This window comes from Pipra filicauda, unplaced genomic scaffold (assembly GCF_003945595.2).
Source record: "Pipra filicauda isolate LSUMZ 115617 unplaced genomic scaffold, ASM394559v2 scaffold175_size1500280_pilon, whole genome shotgun sequence".
Classification (NCBI taxonomy): domain Eukaryota; kingdom Metazoa; phylum Chordata; class Aves; order Passeriformes; family Pipridae; genus Pipra; species Pipra filicauda.
This window is the reverse complement of record NW_024104273.1, coordinates 1,439,131-1,463,216: the sequence shown is the minus strand read 5'-3', so window position 1 is coordinate 1,463,216 and position 24,086 is coordinate 1,439,131. Positions and strand designations below refer to the sequence as shown.

The 24,086-nt window shown below is 43.0% G+C and overlaps 1 protein-coding gene across 2 annotated transcripts in view; it reads left to right on the top strand.

Annotated features, from left to right (window-relative positions):
* The first annotated feature begins 21,112 nt into the window (after window positions 1–21,112).
* The window catches only part of DTNA (dystrobrevin alpha), a 227,335-nt gene continuing 224,361 nt past the window's right edge, over window positions 21,113–24,086 (top strand). For both annotated transcript variants that reach the window (XM_039379767.1, XM_039379769.1), the window contains exon 1: window positions 21,113–21,281. The gene's annotated coding sequence lies outside the window, so the exon portion shown is untranslated. The remainder of the gene's footprint in view (window positions 21,282–24,086) is intronic.

Genomic DNA, 24,086 nt, shown 5'->3' with positions numbered 1-24,086 from the left:
CTGCTGCTACACCCTTACTTGTCTGTTAATTCCCAGTGATACCTGACCCAGTGGAAAAGGGAGTTAAAACATTGCAAAATTCCTAGAACATGAGAATTGCCTTTGTGCGTTGGCTGGATCATTCAGCCTCTTAATCCAATGAACTGTTATTGCTGCCTACAAATGTTGCAGGTATTGTTATTCTGCATATTATGCGTATACTTAAAGGTAATATGTGTGTCCTACTGCACTAAGCAAACCTATATCAACTATGTAAGCAGTGAGGCTACCAGCATGAAGAAACCAAACCTCTTACTTTATCCTGAGTCTTTAACTACTTTTTTTCTTTTGTCTTGCAAAAGGTGATGCTTAGCTAACAACATGAGCTGCAGTGGAGCTATGACAGTCCACAGCAGCAGAGGGATGGGCTCTTGGCTGTTCAGCCACTGTTACTGACTTTGAGACATCATCTCAGGACTGTCACCGTCTTCCCTTGGTTGGTTGCTTAATACTGCATCGTCTTTCATTTCACTAATATAAAAACAAATAGGCACGTGCATAAGATGAATTCCCTCTGCACTTAGTTTACAATATAGTTAACCAGGTAGCATTTACGTTTCTAGTTATTTGAATGGGTTCACACAGCACTTATTTTAGAGAGCTTGATACTCAATGAGCAATGAGGCACATGCACAGAGAGAAAAGACAGTGACTAGAGTGTTTTGATACTCCTTGTTTTCTGGCACTTCTGTTTATCTTGCTTTAATACATTGGCATTTAGATGGCTTGTCTATTTATGCTCATATCTTGAATCGTTGCCTTGCTAGCCCACTAGAGTGTTTTGCCTACCCTACCTCTAGACTGTGTTTGTGACAGGACACATCTTCCAGACTTGAACCCTTTGACTTATGGGAAATGATGGAGTAGAAGACAGAAAATAGTTTTGAAGCTGAATATTGCATGAGAAGGATGATTTACAGGGTGATTTGAATTCTCTGGAAACAACACAAACAAGATCAGCAATTCTCAGCACCTGGCCAGGCTACAGAGAGAGTTTCCTGACAGTCTACTTTGGCAGTGATATGGCAAGAGTTTAGGACATCAAGTAGACTCTGATGCCTTCCAAGAGCATGGAATTCTCTGTCTCCAAGAACATACCTTCCTCTCACACCAACCTGGCCACTCAGCCCGGCATCTCTGCTGCCTGAGCATTCAGGCCACCAACAGCCCAGCTGAGAGCTTTTCACTTCCTCGATGAGCAGGAGCCTTAAGTGGCTAATGGCTGTTTCTGCCTTCGCAAGTGCATTTTAAAGTTTTGTGTGGTGGTCACATCCAACATAGAAGCCAACAACGTGCTGCACAAGTGCAAAACGCAGACCTCCTAGGATCATTCCCAAGTGCAAAACAGATAGAGTGCCACACCAAAGATCAAGTGCTGAAGTGAAGTCTCTCACAGTAAGGTAGGGTCACCCTTTCTCTCTTCCCATGCCAGTGACCCAGCATGAACCTCAATAGTTCCATGGGTCAGAGAAGACTATCTGTGTTAAGAAACCTCAGAGAAAATCTGGAGAAAGACATATCTCCAAAATTTCTCAAGATTTTGAGCAGTGCCATAAGTCATTGATGGGGATGAAAGAAAAAAAAATAAAAATAAATAAAACAAACCTGAAACCCATGAAGCAGCCCTTTTAGTTTTGACAATTCAGCACCTGTAACATCCCTTAGAAGCATCAGGCTTAACCATTTCACAGTTTTACATGAACTGAAAAGTAAAAGGTGAAACAAAGTTCAGGGATCTCCTGGGAGTCTACAACTCTCTGATACACGGAGTGTTTATCAGACAAGAGAAAGTGAAGGACAAGTGGAAGTAAAAGGGGTAAGAGCAAAGAGAGGAATGTATAGAACAGCTTAGAGAAAGAAGGAGGGTTTCAATCAGACCTGGCAGGTGCCAGAAAACAGCTTCAAGACAATAGAGCACAGTCTAGCCATAACAGGGAGGGCAATCAGTGGCTATGGAGTTAGTGTGACAGCACAAGAGCATTATCAATAGGCCATTATTATTACTGTTAAGAATAGTCACTCAAAGATGCCACCCCTTTGCCTCTCCTTACCTCTGGCATCTCAAAACAGAAATCTATCACAAGCCCAGATCCTACCAGTCCCTAGCACTTATTCCACCAGGACAAGGCATTCATCACTTGGCTACCCCAGCCACAGCATATCTCAGTCTGACAGAGACCAAACTGCTCCCAAAGGTACTATGAGTCTGATACAGACCTTCATTACATGGAGACCCTCAATAAGAAAGACTGTTCAACAAGACTAAGCCTAACTCCCTTCATGTGTGTAGGCACCTTTGGTGATATTTGTTTGGATGCACATCAAGGACAACAGTCTTATTTTATCTACTTAGTGAAGCTACATCTTGTTTACTGATTAAGTATCTTCTACTTTTTTCTCATCAGCTGTTTCTAAAATTCACAACAAATCCATATAAATAATGAATTGCAATTCTGAAAGGCAAAGCATTCACACTGAGAGTGCAGTTTGCATTCACACTGAGAGTGCAGTTTGAAATAAAAGAGTAAAATCTTATGGAGGGAAAAAATCAGGACAATGCACAGAAAACCTTTCTGGGCCTGTCAGTGAAGGCTCTCACATAGATCATCCACCCTGTGCTACAGGTAAACAATGATTAACATTCAAGAAAGCATATTCAGGCTGCAAAATGGTCCCTTTGATCCATCACCAAGAGCCCCTTGCACCTGGTGGGCTAGTGAGCACTGTCCTTTTTTAACACTCATATGAACACACAGAGCAACAGAAGGAATGCTTGCCAACTTACAGTTTCCAACCAGTATTTAAAAAACAATGTGTTCCCTCTTCGTGGCAGCTGTGCCAGGCTTTTCAGATTGTGGGCTGCTGGCAGCTGTTGTTCAGGACAGCATCTCATGGGCTGCTCAACCTGCCCTGAAAGTCTTCAAAGCTCTGTTGAGCAATCTTGAGCTCTAATTTTTGGTCTCAGTAGTATGCAGGGCATACTACTTGATTATAATTCCTAACAAGAAAACCTGCTGTCATGGTGTAGATGCTTCAATAACGGTGACATAGGGTGGGTGGTTTTTATGTCCAAGGAAAGGTTTCATTCATTTTGGAAACCTTCTGAAACTCATGAGATTTTTTTTTTTTTTCTGGTTTTCATTAGGAGAAATAGATAACAGTTTATTAATATTCCCTCTCAGTCTTTACCAAACAGATTCACATTGCTGTTGCTATCAGGCATAAGAGTTAGCAGAGAAATATTTCCTTTGTTTCTGGACTCAGTGGGTTGGTATGGAGACAAACAGTATGTACTAAAAAGAGGGAACAGCATTTTTGCAGAGCTGCCTCTACCTTCCCATGGCTGAACAAACCTTATGATGGGCAGAGAAGATACCTCTTCATGGCAGCGTGCAGCATATCCACAGCAGTCCACCCACAGTGTCAATCTCCTTGTAATTTATTAGAAGCAACTACACACTGTGAGTTTCCCATGTCCTTTTTTACAGTAAAATAGCCTTTGACAGTCTGAAGTCATTCAGCCATCACTGGTCATCCCAATTCTGCTGCAAAATCCCCTCCAATCAATCTTCACTTCTGCCTGCACAAGGTAAATCAGTAGAAACTAAGATAATGGATACATTTAACAGGCATAAAGCCAGAGTATGACACACTGGGGAAAGGTTGAGGAGCTTATTATAAATGGAATTTTTGAGTTAGCAGTTTATTAGGGTCTTTATAAAAGTCAATGAGCATGTAAAGAAGTGTGATTTATTTGATATAGTATACTTTGATTGCCAAAGTTTCAACAAGCTTCTCTAAGAACCTAAGCCTCTTGAGAAGAGAGAAAGTGTCCTAATGAACTGCCTCACAGTTAAAAGGTGGGAATAAAACACAGGAAAAAATGGCCAGGTTTTGCAGCAGAAGTTGGTTACCACATACTACTGTGGAAATCTATGTTAGGGCTTGTGCTGTACCAGATGTTTAAAAATTAGGTAACAAAAGAGTAGAGAGGTTACAATGTCTGCAGAGCAATATGTTCGGAGTAAAGCTGACTGCGAAGATGTGCAACAAGGATTCTTGTTGTATTTTAATTGGTGACAAACTAGCACATGAAACAGTGTGAATACATACAATGTAACACCAATACATTGTAACACTGATATGTTGTAACACTTACACAACTTATACAGTGTAACACTTATACTATAGATTCATAGTGATGGGACATAGATTAGTTATTACCAATCAGGAAAATGGATTTGGAACAATTTTTCATGTTCAAAAAGAGTGAATTGCACAGGTATTGTTAGAAAAAGGAACAGAAAAGAGGAAAATAACAGTAAAAAAGGTTGTCAGTTGTAAAAATCTATCATGCGTTCCCAGCTTGACTACAGCACATGCTTCTCATCACACACTTTCGCAAAGAGCACAGGAGGGAAGGGGAAAGATTCCAGAACAATAAAGGATAGAGTGACTCCCCTATGACGGTAGACTAAACACTATGGGAGCCTTCAGCTTCCAAATGGTTTGCAAAAGGTGAGCAGAGAACAATCTTTCACTATTTTTCAAAATTCAGAGCTCTAATTTATGATAAAAAAAAATGAAGGGCTTTTGGCCATTCAGAATTGAATGATGAAACTTAATGGCAAATTATATTGTGCAGGTGAAAAGCACGAACAGTTTTTAAAAGGAATTACAAAGTTAATGTAAAATAGACCTACTGATGTTACTAAAACAGATAGTTTGAATACAGTCTCCATTGGAGGAGAAATTCCTTATAAGGCCTTTTTCAACATATGTGTCCTATTTCAACACTGTAGAGACACAGTATTGAGCTAGCCAGACCTTTGACCTGATCAATAACAGAAGTGCTTTTATTTTTGCATTCCCTGATCCTGGGAAGAGCCATACTTAATGTGAAGTTTTTTAGAGATAAGTGACACGTCTTACTCTTTGCTTTCTTACTCTGCTGCTCTGGAGTTTTCCCCAGTACAGGTCTCCAGAAGGCTTAAGTCAAGACTGAAATAGGACAGTTGAGCCTGGGGGTAGGGGAATAGCTCAGATGAATTTTAAGGTCCCTTGCAGACCTTTGATTTGGCAAGCTTCACTGCAGATAAGACAGAAGATGGTGCTGCCATATTCTGACTGCTCAGGAACAGGGTACCTGGGAGAAGTATGTCCTGTATTTATCACTATTTTGTCCTGAGCAACAAATCCACAGTCAGACGTCAATGAACTCTTGTGGCAAAAGACAAATCATGGTACTTTTACATTTGGGTGTAGATCTACAGTGACCAAGAACAAACTAGGCTTCTAATTCCAGTGACACAATCCCAAAATGGCCTGTGTCCCCCATCAGCCCCAAGGAACACAAAATTCTAGTTCACAGCACTGAGGGAGTACTTTGAAAGAAATCACCACCACAATGAAATAATGACTTACAGCAAGATAGAAGTCCAGTGCTTCTTTCTCTCTACTTATTCCAGAGCAGTTAAAGGAGAAGCATCTGATTTCAGTGGAAAAACTTCTCATGGAGAAATTCTGAGCATGAAATTAACCTGTGGAGTTTTTTTAATTCCAAATTTTTCCCTTCTCAGATAGTCCCCCATTAAGCTTAAGGGCATCTAATTGCTTTTATTATCATCATACAGACAGTGTAATATTCTAGAGGTGACGAGATCCCTATTAGAAAAGATATCCTCTATGTAAGTGCCAGGACTACAAAAAGCCAAGGACTGTACTAAACTTGTGTATTAGGAAGAGGTGGGGCAGAAGTTTTTATCCAGGATGGTAAATCTAGTCCAGTTTTCAAAAACAGACAGATCATACTTTAGAAAAAGAGGTACAAAGGAGCCATCAAATTACTTTGGAGGAGCTTCTAAATATTGTTCTATGTGAATGAAATCTTGCTATTACTCTCTATATCCCAGTAGATCTCACGGTTGATAACTACATTTTGTTCTTCATTAAAATGGTAACCCTTGGCTAAAATCTTTGCTGGGTTAATGGGTCAGACAGTCGACATTTGGTGGGATTAATCACTCCAGAGTACTCAAAAGCATCTCCAGTATCGCCCAAAGAGGCCATTTTGAGACAGAAAAGCAGGATGCCTGGAGGAAGAATTTGTAGAATCCATCTCTTTGCTGCCATTATCTCAGCTGCTCTGTTACAAACCCAGAGTACATGGCTACAATTCCTTATCTCCATACTGTTGTGTTCATGTCACTCAGGTGACATGATCATATATATTCATGCCATCAATGCCAACTCAGCAAACCACCAGGTACTGCCTGTTACCAAAAGCATTAAAACCCTCTTATTTACCCACGGGCTTGATTTTGCTGCCTTAAATGCACAAGGCAATATAATAGCTGTGGCTTTATTGTAAAGAAAACAGTTTGAAAGTGGCTAATGTGATGAACGTGGTACAAACCCAAATAACCTTTCGCCAGCTGTTTACTGCACTTACAGTTGTTAAAAGTAGTAGCTGATAGGAAGGCTCAGATAGCTGAAGAGCAGGAAACCAAAGTCGATTTAAGCATGTACCTTTATACAGTAGATGACTGCAAAGACACAGCGTAGCACTCTTTTGGCCCCAGTGTTGTCATCTGAAGATGCTACTGTGGCTCCCTATGTGTAACCACCCACTGCCATGAGAGTCCCATCCAGCTCAGCACCAGCTGCAGTCCAATAAGTTAGTGCTTCTCAATCTGTTTTGGTGTAAAATCACCAAGGTTAGAACAGACCAGCTTCAATCCAGCTGCAGGCAGATGCCTTTCCCCCAGTGAGTCTGAGGAGTCCCTTTGCTAGCTCTGCTCTCAGGTGGGAACTCCAACACAGGAGTGGTGTCTTGGTGAAGAGTCATCTGCAAAGAAATTGTGGCTGAGCCCTGTCTGCAAAGCCAGTGGTCTCCAAAAGATGCAGCAAGTAGCACATTATCTTCATTGAGGGGAGGAGGTGTTCAGGAGCAAGCATAACCAAAATGATGCAGTGCATTAATGCATAAACTGGACAAATCCCTGAAAAGCTATGTGTGCACAAGAAGATTCTCACAGCTTTCTGTGAGGTCTGCCTTTCCTGCCAAGTCCGTTGCTCTTGGATATTCATGATTCAAGTCAGCAGTGTTTATTTAATTACAAAGGCTCTGCCTTGCATGAACGCTAAATACAATCTATCTATACTCGAGATTATCATTCATATTTAAGCAGGTAAGTCTTTAAATAATTTTTTTAGCCTATTTGAGTTCTGGTCCTTTAAGAAACCCTAATTTTCTCAGCCTGCTGAAGATTCTGAAAGTTATAATTTTTAGAGAGAGATCCCAGAATCACATGACTTAAACAATATTCTGAAATCTATGTTCCCACATACCTCAACTTATTCAAGTAAGCTGGGCTAAGTTTTTTTTTTAATTAATATGATTATAATAAGAAATGGACTAATACTAGCATAGGCCTAACATTATTAAAGCCTGGTATTTCTTTGCTTTTCCTATTACCTAATTTGTAACTCACACTGGGTAGTAACCAAAGTTCCTGCTGGGAGATTTTTTTGAGTGGGTTTTCTTTGCAGGCCATTTGCTTTCTTATAGTCAAATGAGGTAGGGATAGATCTGCCAGTCAATTTTCAAAGGCTTTTTGTAAGCATCTTATCAGCCATCACCTCGTGTTTAAAGATGTGATTGATTTGAAAAGGACTGTCATTTTAAAAGAGATCTCACTTCATCAAACATTGGAAAAGTTTACTTGTTTTCTTGAAATACAATTATTCCTGTGGTTCTAGAAGTGATAATGGTGAAAAGGCTAAATGAAGCCGAAATAATTTATATAATTTATGTCAATTGATAAGCTAACACAAGGAGTCTCAGCCTTATTTTATCACATCAGAGTATTGAAACTATAGTGCCCAAACTCTATTGTGATTTCTGGTGGGTTGTGTTATCATTTGTTAACGTTACTCAATCTGTTTGCTATCTTGTAAGGCTCTGGTTCTGTGTTATTAATATTGGACCACTACAGCACATGGGAAAAGAAAGCCGATTGGTATCAGGGAGGAAATTACATTTCTGCCCAGTTAGCTGGAGACCCAAAACATAATTCACACTGATGATGCTTTATACTGCTTCTCTAAGTTATTCCTCATCCAGAATCAGTGCTAAGAGGACAATAAATGCCTGATCTGGCATTCAGTCTGTGCAGAATTACCACATCAGAATTTCTAGAACAGATCTGAAGCAGTCAGGTAAGTTGTCCTACTTCAGTGCCTTTCATCCCCCAGCTGTGGCACTTCAATTCCCAGTTGCTAGGTACCTAGAGCCTCACGTGATTTCTCTGGGAACCACAACTTAAGACAATGAGTCCCCAATTCTTTAAAATCCATCTGCTTTATTATTAAACTGATAAACTGTGAAGTCTTACCCTATGGTGTATAATCTCCCTCCTTCAGAGCAGTTCAGCTGATGCACCACAGAGGCTGCTCAGCAGCAGGCTGTCCACTCTTTCACTATGAAATACAAGATGTATGTCCTCCCTGACTCACTGCCACTGGACCTGACCCAGACTATCATGATCTGTGAATAACACAGGAGTTTGCAGATAAGCAGGGCTTTGTAAATAACATAATGCCACTGCTGGTGGCAGGTACTGTGGAGTTAGGAAACTTCAGCAAATGGAAGAATCCAACCCCTATATCTTTGGCTGATAATAACAGAGATAATACTGCTGATTCCAAGCCTAACCTTCATGAGAACAGGTCCAGCTCAGCTTTCTAGGCAACATTTCCCCCATTTCTCCTTTTTCCAGAATAATGCATTAGCTAGTATAGCAGGGCAAATGAAAGAAGCCAGCTCAGCTCCAGAACAAGGATTACCATCCTTGCACAGATCTCCAGCAGAGCCAATGAGCCTGCTAGCAGCCGGTAGTCCAAGGCACGAACACTTGAGTGGCTGCAAAAGATGCAGTTTGTTCACTTGGCCCCAGCACTGCATAAAAATGGCTATTGTCATTTTAGAGAGAAGCTGGCTCTGGATGCAGTCTGGTCATGGGTATATCTTCCCCTGCTTTTCCACTAATGAACTCTACAAGAACAGCAAAGAAAGAACAGAGGGGTCTTGGAATATGGACCTGAAAAACTGGGTAATCTAGCAAAGAAAAGTTGAGAGTCGGCAGTAGATGAAGAGCTTTAAGGTGCAACATTTCAAGGGGAGTTCATTGGGTAAAAGTCCAGAATTTCAAGTGTGACTACACTGAAGTGAAAAATGTCATGAAAAGAAAAGAAAAGAAAAGAAAAGAAAAGAAAAGAAAAGAAAAGAAAAGAAAAGAAAAGAAAAGAAAAGAAAAGAAAAGAAAAGAAAAGAAAAGAAAAGAAGGGAATGGAAGTAAATATGTTTCCCTGTAAAAAAATACAAAGGGGAGAGTGTGAGAAAAGTACACAGGGGCCTCTCTTCTCCTACCAATCTTAGATCTTCTCTCTGCCTGACAGAAGATATAGAAAGGTAAAAGTGCTGATATCAAGGAAGAAACTTTTTGTGTATTTTCTTCTCATCCTGCTACCCTGTTATCAAATTTTCTATTTACTTTGTTGTTGCTAACTCCATGAAGTGTTATCACTATTTGTATTATTTATTTTGTCATTTCTGTTCATTCCTCAGAAAAGTAGTCTAGGACTGGCAATTGAATGTTATACAAATTTCTGGCCCAAACTACAATTTGAGCAAAATCTGTCTTTGGGAAAAAATTCTCCGCCAGTAAATGAAAAAAAAAAAATTATATTCACCATAATTTTTCACTGGAGTGGTACAGAGTTCAACAAAATAAATGCACTTTATACTAAATATTTGAACTGGTTGCTGGGTAATTCAAACAATAGTGATATTACAGGAAATTTTTAAATAGAAGCCTAACATTCTTCAATTTAGTCAGCTTTTCAAATGTATTTATTCTGCAAACTGAATAGCTGAACAGGAAAGAGAGTCTTGCAGATGGAAGGCACAGATATATCTACAGAAGACGTATAAAAATAATTAATTTGATTTATAGTCTTTTCCTACTTCTTTGTCTTGTAGTTTGAGAAATGCTTGGCTGAGTGAAGTTCTACAGTTCTTTATTTTGGAGAAATACTTATTTTGTTTTAACAAACCAGGGCTTTCCCATTTCCTCCATAAATCTGGGAAGTGAAGAAATCCTATTACTTTTCTTCCATGTACAGCCATAGTATGGAGTCTCTACTTGTCTGTATTAGGACTAAAGTCAACAGTATTATTCACGAAAAAGTTACTTTTTGAGACGCACCCAAAGACCAGTTCTCTTCTGTAGCCAAAGAGTTGTGGACTCAATGTCACACAGCTTAAAAGAGGAGAGGCTACAATTGCTGCTCTCAGCCAAAGCTGCAGAGGCCAGGGGGAATTATTCACCCGGGTTATAACACTGACCAGCTCCCATGTGATTAGATGTTAACCTCCTTGTTAACCACCTTGTTCCTTCTGCTGCCAGACGTTAACAATACCCATCCCCTGAAGCTCCATTTTTCTCTTTCTGTCTGTTTTCACAAGAGGAAATATAAAATGCTGTGCACTTCAGCTGACCTTAGCTTTGTGAGAAACTGAATGTTCACCCCATTCTGCTGTAATCTTAATGCAATTTGTTAGAGAAAATAAAGCCTTCTTTCCACTACCTACCAATACTGCACACATGGCAATAGCATTGGATGGGGAATTCTCTAGCCACTCCTCAGAGCAGATGTAACTATCCAGTCTTTCCCCCAGTGAACAGTTCTGTGTCTCCATCAAAAGCAATCTCTTCATAAAATTAAATCCACTTTGTTCAGCCACTGAGCCAACTACTCTTCAAAAGCCAAATAGTCGTTGATACTAGACTCCAACATCTTACTGCTGTTCTTTCTTTTACAGTTTCAGAGTTGAAGTTCAGATGAATTTTCTCTCAAGTACTATATCATCTTAATGGACATAAAGATTGGTCAGAAGACTGGATAAGCGCATCTACAACAGCACTTACCACCTGCACTTAGCCAGACTTGACTTTAGAGACTACAGTAAGAAATAAGGTCAAGATGAAGGAAGGGAAGCAGAAGACTAAAGAGGCAGAGGCAGGGTTGAAAGCAGCCCCAAGGTACCACCCTCAGGCTGCAGAACGTATTGGTGTGAAGGTTACTGTGGGGGTATGAGGATAGGAAGTCAAGATGAGATCTGGGCTCCGAAAGAGCCAGCACCTTGTTTGTCCTTTTCACTCATGTCCTCACAGCTCACTCTGCAGAGAAAGTGTGTGGGGCAGAGCCCAGGTTTCTGCAGAGTAGCCTGTGAAGCTAACCACGGGATTCTGCTCAGAAGGGACTGGTTGTTCCTCCTTCACAAAGCCCCTGTGTCCACCTTACTGCATCCCAACCCCTGCTCCATGAGGCCAGGAGGAACTCAAGCCTGAGCTCTGGGCTCTTTACAGCCACCCTCACATTACTACTTCTTTCCAGTCAGCTTTGTCCAAAAAAGCTGGGTTCTGCTACACATCCTGTCCCAAAGGCCAGCCACAGCCCTCCCAGAGCACCTTAGGGTCAGGATTAGCTGCGGTCCAGACAAAAAATTCCTCAGCAGAGAATTCCTTTTGCAGCGCTCAGCTTCCTTTGGTAGCTGTCTGCCAGCCCCACATCAACCATCAGTCTGCTCCTCCTCTTCTCTTGCCCTAACCTGAACTCTACCCTACCTGGCATAGCCCCTGCTTACCTCTGTAGTGGGAGGTAGCTCTGTGCTTTTCTCTGTCTGAATCTGGAACCTAAACTCCTAATCCTAACCCTAAAGTGACCCTTCAGCCAGGAACCTAGCCATGGCCCAGACTACCTCAAAGGATAATTGATTTTGCACCTCTCAGTTTATGGCCCTAAATTAAAGCCTTTCTCATTCCCTATACTTACAATAAGGAAAGCTTCCCAGCTCTTTCCCATCCGAAACTTCCTCAGGAGAGAATAAAGGGTAAACATTAAACTTAAGGTAAGAAGAAGGCTTCCTATTGACCTAACAGACTTGTCCCTAGCCCAATACTCTGCATAACTGACTGGGAATCTCAGATCTCTGCAGAGGTCTCCAGAGACCTCAAATGTCTCTTGGTACACTTACCGGGGCTCCAAACCCCAAACAACTGGTAATAGAAAAAGGAGAAACCAACCAGTGAATGAATAAGCAGCATCTCATGGCAGCTTGCTTGATTTTACAGCATTTCCTCTACTCTCAAATCAAGGATCCAGGGAAATGGACAAAATGCTAGAACAGAGTGTACATGGCAAAAATAAATTAGGTCCTTTCACGATGCTATTATCAGATCTGCAAAACAGTACTCTAGAGATACTGTGGGCCAGTTCCTCAGCTGCTGCAGCCTGAGACAAGCCTGCGCCCAGCAGAGCAGTGCAGACTGACACGAGCTGCCCACCCTGCCTGCCCTGCTCACACGCAGTCAACACGGTGCCATCCCGCATGGCAGCAGCAGCACACAGAACACCAGTGAAAAAGCAAGTGTTCATAGTATTTCTTTTCACACATGGAATTGGATCAAGTTTTAGTTTTAGATGGACTCAGCCCACAAAGAGAAGTGAAAAAAGCCAATAACATGTACTGCCAGGTTGATAAACATTTCTGTGCTGTGCACATCTGTAATACAGAAGGAAGCCCAATCCTTCAATTTTATATAGACCTGAGTAGCCATTTTTTTTTCCTCACAGTGAAGGTAACATAATTGTACAAAGAGATTTGTAAAGATACTTAGGACTGAGTTCTTTAGCAGAAGAAATTGTGCCATAGCAAAATATTGTGGCATATAAGCTTTTTGGTTCTGTACACCACTATCTTGCAAGAGCTCAGAATTTAATTGACTCTTACCAACTACACACTTTAATACTGAATTGAAGAATTAGTTTATTAAGAATTATGTTATCTCTTGTGCTTTAAGCTGTTAGATGAAAATCATGGATACATAAGGTTGGAAGAAACATGAAGGTTCTACCTCCTTTGAGGATGAATCAACTCTGTAGCACATTCATGAATGAAGTTTGCCTGTCTGGTTCTTCTAAAACTTTGACAATGGCAATTCTTTAAAAAATCTCTTCAAATACTGAGATATACTGAGAAAATGATGATCTAACATGTATCTCTCTTGCTGCAAATCAATTCTCATCTTTTTGTTGGCATGGAGACGACTTGATTTTCTCTGTGAGTCTTTTGCACAGGTGAAGAATGCTACGAGGTCATCACTTATTTTCCTTTTTTCTAGATTAAAAAAATTTCATTACTTCTCTTCCTCTTCTCTAGTAATTTTTGCTTTATTTTTTTCTTATAGTATTCCAAACTGTGCACACAACCTGAGTAATTAGTGCTGAGTAGTGCAGAGTAATTATCCTTATATTCACCACAATTACATTTGTTCAGCTCATGGGACAGAGAAGTCGTTGCGGGGGCGAATGTTTTTTCAGCTGCATTATACCGTTGACTCATCCTGGGTTCATGATTGACTGCAGGACCCAGAGCCTTGCCTCCAGTACTGCTGTTGAGCCAGCTATTCTCCATTTCACACCTCCGCATTTGACTTCTCCCCTCCAAGAGGAGTCCTTTGCATTCTTTATTGAATTTGATCTTATTGATTTCAGAGCATTTCACCATTGTAGCAAGATAATTTTAAATTCTAATCCTGTTTGCCAAAGTGCTCACAAAGCCTTCCATCTCAATGTCATCCACAAATTTTACTCTCTATACAAATCATTACTCTCATCCAAGTTATTAATGAAAGCACTGAGTAAAACTGACCCCACACAGACCTTTGTGGGACCTCACTTACAACGTTTCCCTGGTTTGACAGTGAAACATTAATAATTACTCTGGACAAGTGGTATTTCAACCACTTGTGCACCTACCAGACTGCAAAGTGATTTTAGCCTGTCCTTTTTTTTTTTTTTTTTTTTTTTTTTTTAGTTCAGCATATAACAACGTCAGGCCGGACTACATCAAAAGCTTTTAAAAAGCCTTACTCACATCTAATGCTTACCATATACCAGCTAGGTATGGCATGACCAATGTACATAGCTTATGGACTGTATCCTCCCAGTCAGCTTCTGTGGCTCATATCCAATTGCCAGGCATCTGCCTTACCTATGCAGGCAGCAAATTACCTTCTAACAACACACAGCAGGTTTTCAGCTGACCACCTTCCCTCAGACATGCTCAGAGGATAGGGAGGGATTCACTGATATGCAGGACTTTTGTAGCAATTGCCCAGCAAATCCAACACCCATAGAAAGGAAAGAACTTCTGCAGGCATTAAGTGTTTTGTGCATACAAACTTCTCATAACAGAAGGGAAAAGCCTGGCATCTCCTGCGTAACTACCAGAGACATCATATAATGAGCAGCAATAGGGGTAGGTGCCTATGGCACTAGGCTATTTGTCCTAAAGAAGAGCTTAGATCCATTTAACAGGATTTATTCATCAAAAGTCTTTGTTGCCTGACTGTATTCTATACGTTTAGGAACAAACTGTATTTGTTTTAAAATGTTTCTCAGCAACAGTCCTAGATTGACTCCTCTGAAAGTCCCCATTTTCTTAATTTTCTCCTTTTTAATGACAAGTACTACATTTATCAACTGGGATTTTTCTTCTAGCAGCTGACAAAGATTATTGTTAGCACTTCTAAGACTGCTACTGTGCTTTACATTTGCCAGTGTAGAGCTCAATGGGCCTGGTTGACTTCAATGTATCTACATTGCTTAAACGTTTAAGAGGTATTCTGTCCTTGATTTTGGACTTTTCTACACACCTGCTAAAATGAAGTATGCCAAGTTTCTGGGTACCAGAACCTTGATTATGACTGAAAACCATTGACAATGTCAATCTTAGTGTCACCTGCTTTTTCTCTTGTTTCCCTCTAAGCAGCAGACCTTCCTTCAGCCTTCCTCCCCTTCCTTTCAGACTTGCCATTACAATTTGTCTCTTCTGACTCATTTTGTGCCTTTCTGCATCCTTCCTATTCAGGCACCCTTTGTCCCTGTATTCCTTTCTGTACAGTTGCTTTTGTGTGATCCAGTGTTATGTACTCTGCAAGCTGAACCTGGCAGTGCAGAAGGGTATTTCTATGGTGCCAGGGCTCGGTGCAGTCACAAGGACAGAAGGGAGGATGTTCAGCCACACAGCATCTCCCTGTCACATAACGTAGTGTGTACACAACTGACAAAGCAGCTTTGGCTTCTTTAGAGCCAACAGTAGATTAATTCATGGATGTGTCATCCTCCCAAAATCGTACAGCTTCATATTCATGTCCTGTGCTTGAATGGGCTACCATTGTTTCAAGTGCCTGCTCCCATAAATAACTGTCTTGTAACTATTTTGGATGGTGGGTATGGACACACCTACTTAGCACAAGCATAGCTCCTATTTTTCCTTTGTAGATCTTAAAGAACTTACAAGTGACCCTCCCCTTTTCCTTTTGCAGGTGGAGGAACAGAAAGGACAGAGCTGTGCCAAGGACAGCATTCAGCTCAGACTGGGTTAGGAAGTGAAACCAGTTGACAAATCCCAATCTCACATTCTTGCATGCAGTAGCATAACATATGAACCACTGACTTCCCTCAGTATATGCAGAGGTCTAGATGATACACTTTTAACTTCACTTCCATTTTAAAATGCTGCATAGTATTTAGCTGTTTGGCACAAACTGCAGCAATGTGCTAATGAAATTAAAGTCTCTGTAAAGCCCTATACTGCTCCAAAGTATTATTACAATAGCCAGCTTCCAAACTCTTTAAAGTTATAGCTTTTGCATTTTCAAGATATAGAACAGAACAGCACAGTGATACACCATACACTATATTAGTGCAAAGAACAGTCACCAACTTGCTTATATTGGCTGACAATAATTGTGTAGTACAATGTTGTCACTCTCTCGAATGACAACTGTCAGTTCTGGAGTGTACAATTTATTGAGTATTAATTTCTAAAAGGGAATTAAATATTTTACTATTGTAACTGGCGACCTTTGCAGTTTTATCCTCTCAGACAACCTGAAATTCAGTTGGTTTGAAAGAATATTGTTTGGTGAAAAACTGCTCTGCTTCCTCACAACCTCCCATGCATTCGTCTGTCTTTCTAAAACAGTTGTGCTCCTCTCAGAATCCCTTCAAACCCTTTATTTTCTCTGGTAGACAGGCTGGATTCATACGGCAAGGGAGGGAGCTCATCGGAGCTCACCTGAGAAGCTGTCACACAACAGCAGCATCAAAACTAGGGAAGACAGATGCCTCCTGGTGTCATCAGTCACCAGAGTAATGGCCAGCAACACTCACCTCTAAAAAGGTTTTAAACTCCTCTTGGAGTAGAATAAACGATACTCTCAGAAGATGCTTTAGAGGTGTTAGGTGTGAATAGTCCCCTCACTTTGCCAGCAAATAAAGGTCTGTGGTAATATATTTCTTGTTTAGCGTGACCTCTCTGGAACTGCCATCATATTCTGAACAAAACTCACGTAGTTACCACAAACCTACTAATTTAGTAACAGACTTAATCACAATTCTAACTTCCAGGTCATTAAGAAAGCCTAGAGTTACACACGTAATCTGACGCTAAACAGTCAACACAGTTTCCTTCTTCCAAGGCGTGAATAAATAAAATATTAATAAAAAAAATTAAAATAAGTCAGTGTACTAAGTGTTCAGTAGTTCCCTGCCCACTAAAATCTTTTATTTCTATATAGCAGAAATCCTATTCCTTCCCTATGACATCTCAGTGTTAAGCACTGCATTTTTCCAGAGTGAAGTATGGACTTTATTCTCTGGCTGTAATGAGTCAAGGAAACCACTAATGTACACTGTCAGTATTTTTACTGTTATTATCTGTATTCTGGCATTTTCGATAAGTTAAAGATCATAGTAATGATGATGTATCCAAAAGTCCAGTTCGAATGATGTACCCAAATGGAACAAATTCAGTTTATTATTTGATTTCACAGGCACTTAATTGTACAAAACGATGCCTGGTTGGCACAGTGATAGATGAACTAGGAAAGATTAGATTTGTTAATGCTGACATTAAGATCAGCACTGTCTAGTGTGATTCCTGCTCTCCTCACACTCTCTTAGATGTAGGAGGTGTGATCTTCTCTCATTCTTCAGCACTGGGGGTGGGAGGGGATGTCAAATTAAGAACCCCAGAAGCTGACACTGCATGGTGGGAGGGCGGCTGGGCCAAAATGTGTCGTTATCATGTCTGTCATCTTCACTGTTAGAGAGCCATTTATGTTACCCAAGAGGAAATAGTCTGTGTGTGGAAAACCTGAGAGGATTGTTACAGACCTCATGGTTTTTAATGTTATTAAATGTAAATTGCAGGAAAGACAGTAAAAGGTTTGGAAACTCCTTCATGAATTGCTGTCTGTAAAGAAGAGCTGGTCAACATGTGATAGGACAGTTTGCTTAGAAGGTGTGACAGAAAAAAGGGTCAGGAATGCAGGGACTATTTTGAACTTCAAATAGAACCACACCTGAGACACTTCCCTTGTGCTAGAAGGGAACAAGACAAGACATACAGTATAGGTGCAAATTAAACTCCTATTTTTTTATGGATGAGACACCTTAAAAATTCAAGGTGAAAGATAATAGGGCAACTAAAAAAGAACCTGTTGTTAAATTTGCCCTAGAATTACATTTTAAGTGTAAATTACTCCCAGTCATTCTCATTTTCCAGCCTTGTAATTAGGAGCTTGACCTTAAGCCTGGCTGGAATGAACCTCTAATTTGATCAATGACTAGTGTTGATGACAAACTCAGGTGAAGCTAATAAACATCAGAGTAGTTTGTGAGATAACGTAAATACATCCATATAAAGGGGCATGAAGAGGTGGCTCCCGAGATATTTATAAAGGATCAGCAAATGAAGTGTGCTGCTTTGCAAGTATGAGAATTAATGGAGGGGGAACAAAAGTTTTCAGGTGTTTGACTGCAGAAAGCAGCCTGTTCTGGTAGACACAAACCAATGTCTCTCCTGCAAGGAACAGATGTCTGAAATACATCTCACAGTTGCAGGAAACACTCAGACTGTCCTGTAACAACCCTGCAGAATTTGTACCATCAGCATCTCTATGAGACTGGCCAAAAATCACTTAGCAGAGGCTTCCACTCTCGGTTTGGTTTTCATTTAGTTTTCATCAATTTCAAGCAAACCTAACAAACACATTTTTTCTCCTGCAAACTGGACATTTGAGGAAAGCTTCACTTAGAAAATGCTGATTTACAGTGTACCTTAAACAAAATAACCTTTCTGATTTGGCAGGAAAGCACACTGCTACAAGACTGCTAACAACACCTAAAGCAACGTGAAGTCCTGAAGTCCTGTTCCTGTGGTGCTTTGACAAGAATCAAAGCATTTTTCTACAGGAATTTTGCCTTCTATGTGATGATAGTTTGTTGAAAAGCAGCTTGACAACTCAAGTCCCAGTTCCCCTTGAAAACATTTCCTCTCTTGCCATGCAAAGACCGTCACAGCCAGGTCTGTGACCCATAGATTGGAGAGTCCATTGCCCACTCAGCCTTGGAAGGGCATGTTCTAGAGATGAAAGATTATGATTTATTGTGGTGAAACTGCCTATAAGTGCAAATAATTTAGTGCCATGTTAAAACAGTGATTAATTTAGCTCATAATTTCAAGAAATGAAGCAACACTCCCCGACAAAGTCTGAGAAGCTATAATTTATAGCAGCCCTCCCAGTTAGCAGACTATAGAGCTATGAACATCCTCGGTCCTGAAAATGTCTTAACCGGACTCCCTACAGAGCATCAAGGTCTCCTGGTATATTCTCCTGTGAGCTGGAAACAGAGATTTTAAAGACAGATTCTCCTGTGGTCTGATCTGCTTAATGTGCCACTCTTCCTTTTCAGTAAGGTTGCTGACACTTAAATGTCCCTGCTGAAACACAAATCTTCCCTTACCTCATTACTACAGTGACAAAATCCCTTATGCAGGCTCACTCATTTCATCCTCTGTGGCACTACCTTTTCCCTGTTTTTTCTGCTATATTGTGGTAATAATAATCAACTTCCGTAACTGATACACACACAGACTTGCCTGCTGGTTTTCCATCACCCACCACACCTCACTTGAAGCTTCCATTTCAACCTCCATGACCTCATACCTTACTTCAGCTGTTGTATCACCTCTTATGCACTTCATCCCTCCTACATTCCCAGTGTGTCTTACCAAGCTAGAGGGTACAATCTTGTGGGTATCTGCTTGGTATCTACTGTGCCTGAATCTCGTTTTCATCCTTTTGTCAGCTCTCCTTCCCACTGCTTCAGCAGTGTGAGGAGGCCAGTGGCTGCTAAGTGTCATCACTGGGAGAATCCAGTACTGCCTGTGCCTTTCTCCTGTGCTCAACTCCTCAGGCTTTTAAAAGGATGACTAGATTCTTAATATTTGCATGCAGTAGAGTAGCATAATGCCCTAGCTATCTAACCAGGCACACTTGTGCATCCAGCATGATCAAACCTCCCTCCTTTTGATTTTTCTGCTTCTTTTTTTCCAGACAGAGCTGTGGTCTCTTCATGTTGCTTTTAGATTAGTCAAAGTATCAGTCCTAACATAGGACCGAGACAGTTGCATCCCAAAAGCCTTCAGCCCTCCTGACACCGTGCGATTAGGAGGATCTAGACCCTCCAGCATTATCTGAACTCAAGTTTTAAGTATTGCAGCTAAAGACTTATATAAATATTGTTAATTGGTTTTGTAAGTGGATAGGAAAAAATCTGTGAAAACTGAAGAGAAAACCCCCCACCCAACCTCCAAATTTCGTTGTTTTAAAGACTGCATTGCATTTCTAATGCAGATAGCTGTGTCTTATTTTCAGGAAATTATGGTTGAACATGAAAGAAAACATGTGGCTGCTACTCTGAAAGCTGCTGAATTTTCTTCTCAGGTACCTGTGTGTTAAGCCTACATGGTTAATCCCTATGGCTTATCTGACCAGTTGGGGGGGAAAAAGTGGGTCACAGAACTTGAGCACTGGAGACAATTCGATTCCTTCACCAGATGCAAATGTGCTAATTTTGAGAGCCGCAGGATGATCAGAAGCTTTTGTTGTTCATCATTCCCAACAGCCGGGCTACCCGATGTGCTCGGAAGGCTCCTACACGCCCACCCACAGGCCAACCTCTGCTCTCAGCAGTGAGCCGCGCTGGAGTCGAGAGTGTGCACCGCTACCTACACCTGCAGGACCCGAATCCCGGGGAAGGGCTGCCACCGCGGCTCGGATGAAGCGCTCTTTCCCCAATACGTCACCGCGCTGCCTGTGGCGGTGCCAAAGTCGCGCTCCGCTCTGCGGAGCACCGGCCGGGATGGCGGGGACCCACACGAGGGGCGCCGGGGGACCCCCGCCCGGGGTTGGGACCCGTGCGGGGGCTCCGGGAAGCCCCGCCTGGGGTGCCTTCCCCCGGTGCCCGACCCTCGCCCCGCTGCTGCGGCACGGAGCGATACAGCCCGCAGCAGGTACGGCGCCCGCCCCGCCCGGGGCAGCGCCTGTCCAGGCGCCGTGCGAAGCTCGCACCGCGCCTACCACCCTCCTCTGCCGGCTCCCAGGGGAGCCGCGGCGTCGCGCCCACCTCCTCCCCAGGACAAGCCCCGCCCTCCCCGGGAAAAGAGGATGACATCATCCCTCTCCACTCGCCCGCCCCGCCGCTCCCCCGGCCCGCCCGCCACCCCGGCGGGGATGGGGGGGTCGCACCCGCACCCCCCTGGCGGAGCCGCGCCCTCGGGGGGCCCTGAGGGGTCTCCCGGCCCCGCCGCCCGGCCGCGCCCCTGCCCCACGCCCCACTACGTCATCGCTCCCACCGCCCCTCTCCGCCGGTGCTGGCGGGGGAGCGTCCCTCGAGGGGGGCGCCGGGGCCGGGCAGCGGCTTCGCCGCGGCTTCAGCCCGCGCAGGGCGCCGGCGCGTGGCGTTGGCGCCGGCGCGGTGCGGCGGGCGCGGCTGCGCAGCGCGGCGGGGCGGGCGCGGCGGGCGGGCGGCGGGGCAGCTCCTGCGCTGACACCTGCAGCATGTGCCAGGAGCTGCAGCGGCAGCGGCCGCCTCTGCCTCTGCGCGGCGCGGCCGCCCCGCTCCGGCGCCGTGCGCGGCGCCGGCGGAGCAGGAGCAGGAGCGACTCCCGCTCCTCCCGGCGCGTCCCTCCTCCTCCTGCCTGGCACCGTGTGCCGGCGGCGGGTGCACGGTGACCTTACGGAGCGTGCATTACCTCACAGGTAAATATCAGCTGATCCGCCCCGGCGGCAGCGGCGGCGGGAGCAGGCGGCGGCGGGAGCGCACAGAGCCTTCCCGAGGTAGCGATCCCGGCCGGGGCAGCGGGTGCGCGGTGCCGGGCGAGGGGCGCAGCCGCCTGTTGCCGTGCACCTAAGCGGGGCGGGGGGGCCGGGGGTTCCCCGGCAGCGCTGCTGTCCGCAGGTGAGGGGCGGCCTCGGGAGGGTGGGGGAGGTGTGTGTGGGGGGGCTGCCCCTCCGCCTCTCCCACCCTCCCGGGGCCGCCCCCTGTGGGGTTGCTCGGCGCTCCCGTCTGTCCTCGGGCGCTGCTGGGGCGCTCCCGGTGTGTGAGTGTGCACAGGCATGCGGCACGGCCGGGCTGTCTCCCAGTCGCCCACCCAGCCGCTCCGTGCAGCGGGTCCCTGGAGACCCCCCGGGGACCCGGCAGGCTGTCCCTGCCCGGCTGCTGTCGCCTCTTGCAGCCGGCTGAGGTAAAAGTGACGAAAGGACGGCGCCCCGCAACGCAGCAGCGACTGCCTTTTACCTGTGCGTTCGGCGGCTCGCTGGCAAACTTTGGTGTTGGGCAGTGAAAATCTCGGTCATTGCAGCCAAACTGGCTTGTACTACTCTCCCATGCCGAAGACCAGCTACCACCTAAAATGAAATACTGTTGGCGGCCGTTGAATCTGTTACTCACTCACTGGATCTGCTTCCCAGCATAGGTGATACCTTAGGTAGTACTTTAAACATTGGTGGGAAACAGTATTGCCTGGTAATCCTCGATAGATACTGGTGATCCAGGAGATGTTAAAAGGAGAGGTTCACCAAGTAAGAAGCAGCATCACAAATTTGGTGCTCTTAGGCGTTCAATATAGTGTTGTGCTCAAAGTTTTGTAACTTACTGTTCAGTTCTGAATGCTGTACCTCTGCTCCTCCCCTTGTTTTTGGGATGTGGAAGTAATTTAATAACGGGGGTAAAGGTATGGATTCTACGGTTTAACACTGTCATTAGCTATGGAGCTGGTTTTGTAGCTTTTACCTGGATACCAGGTGGTCTTTCACAACTGTGAATTTGCACACAACTGGACTAATAGAATGATGGCAACTAGAGAGTAGTGAGTGCTAGATTTTTAAATCATCCCGGTTTCTGGATGTCAAAGGGTAAGTGAGCATGAAATAAAAGTCAATTCCATGTCTATTTTAAGTGCATGTCTTTATATTGCTCTTCAAAAGAGAATGATCCTACTGACACATTTTTAGGTTTTGCCATCTTGTTGCAGTCACCAGTCAAGGTCCTATATTTATTCAAAATCCATGGTCATTGGAGTAGATATTTTTGTGGTTTTATGTGAATTTTGTTTTTTCTTTTTTCACAAGGCAAAGTTAAAATTCAAAGAATAGAATGCCAAAGAATAAATCTTTCCTTCTTATAGCAAGTCACACATAAAATACCAGCTCCTGGCTTGACCTCTCAATGGGATATCACTGTAGTCAGAATGAGGTGCTGTAGTCTTGCAGTGGTGGTAGTAAATAGGAAATTACATATGTGTGCAGACACATATGTTAAAATTCAAAGAATAGAATGCCAAAGAATAAATCTTTCCTTCTTATAGCAAGTCACACATAAAATACCAGCTCCTGGCTTGACCTCTCAATGGGATATCACTGTAGTCAGAATGAGGTGCTGTAGTCTTGCAGTGGTGATAGTAAATAGGAAATTACATATGTGTGCAGACTGTGATCCCAAGAAAGCAGATATTTTATGCATATAATGCTTAGTATATGTGGTTCCCCAGTGGTGTGTAATTATTTCCACGAGCAGTTTTCAGTGTGTTACTGATTGTGTGCACAAGTGCCCCGGGATGGCTAAACTGTGCAGGCTAAACTATAGAAGATTCAGCTCTCTCTAGGGAGTACCTCAGGACCCAATCCTGAAAACAAACATGTGGCTTTGATCTCTGCGTGCCAGGGTAACCCACCAATCCTGAAAAAAAAAAAAAAAAGCAGGAAAAAAGCATAGGGTACATTATGGTAAGTGCTGGATAGCAATCCATTAAGATTCAGAGCAAGGTGAAGGATGAATTGTTTTGGTTTGTTTGGCTTTTGAAGGTTTAGTTCTTTATTAATGGTTCCCTTGATTTCTACAGTTGTACGCTGTCAGAGACCATAGAATAGATTGTCTCCTCCTGTCCATTTTGCCCTGTGTAAGTCCATTCAGAATTGTCTTTAAGGGTCAGCACTGATCTGTCTAACTTCCATGCCAGGTAAATAATCAGATATAATTGCACTGAAATCAATGAATATATACTGACATGAAGCTGTGAGAAGAAAATCGGCCTCCTGGTGTTTTATATTTGTATAGCCGAAAGCCAAAAATAGCTGTCATAAACACTGCATGTCCTTTTGGAAGAAACAGTCAATGCCTATCTTACAGTTGTCCAGAAAATTTCTTCTGTTTCAGCAGCTTTGGATTAGGAAAGTGAAGGCAGCAGTCTTGGAATGAGAACTGTTCCAGAGAAACTTTTTGTTCCAGTGACTAATCTCCTTCCCTTTAATTCCATGGTGTTAATCTTAGCATGTTCATATCAAGATTACTAACATTTGGCAAGGGACCGCTTTCTTAAACAGGACTGCTTGTGTGTTGCCAGGTGTAAGAGGGTTAATTCAGTTGACTGTGTTTTAAACTTCTGCTCTTTACATTAATTATATATATTCTTATCTCTAGGCATAACAGCAAACTGTAAGTAGTATGGAATGTTACATTCCAATTAGTTTCAGAGTGCAAATGGCGATTATAGTTGATGGGTAAGT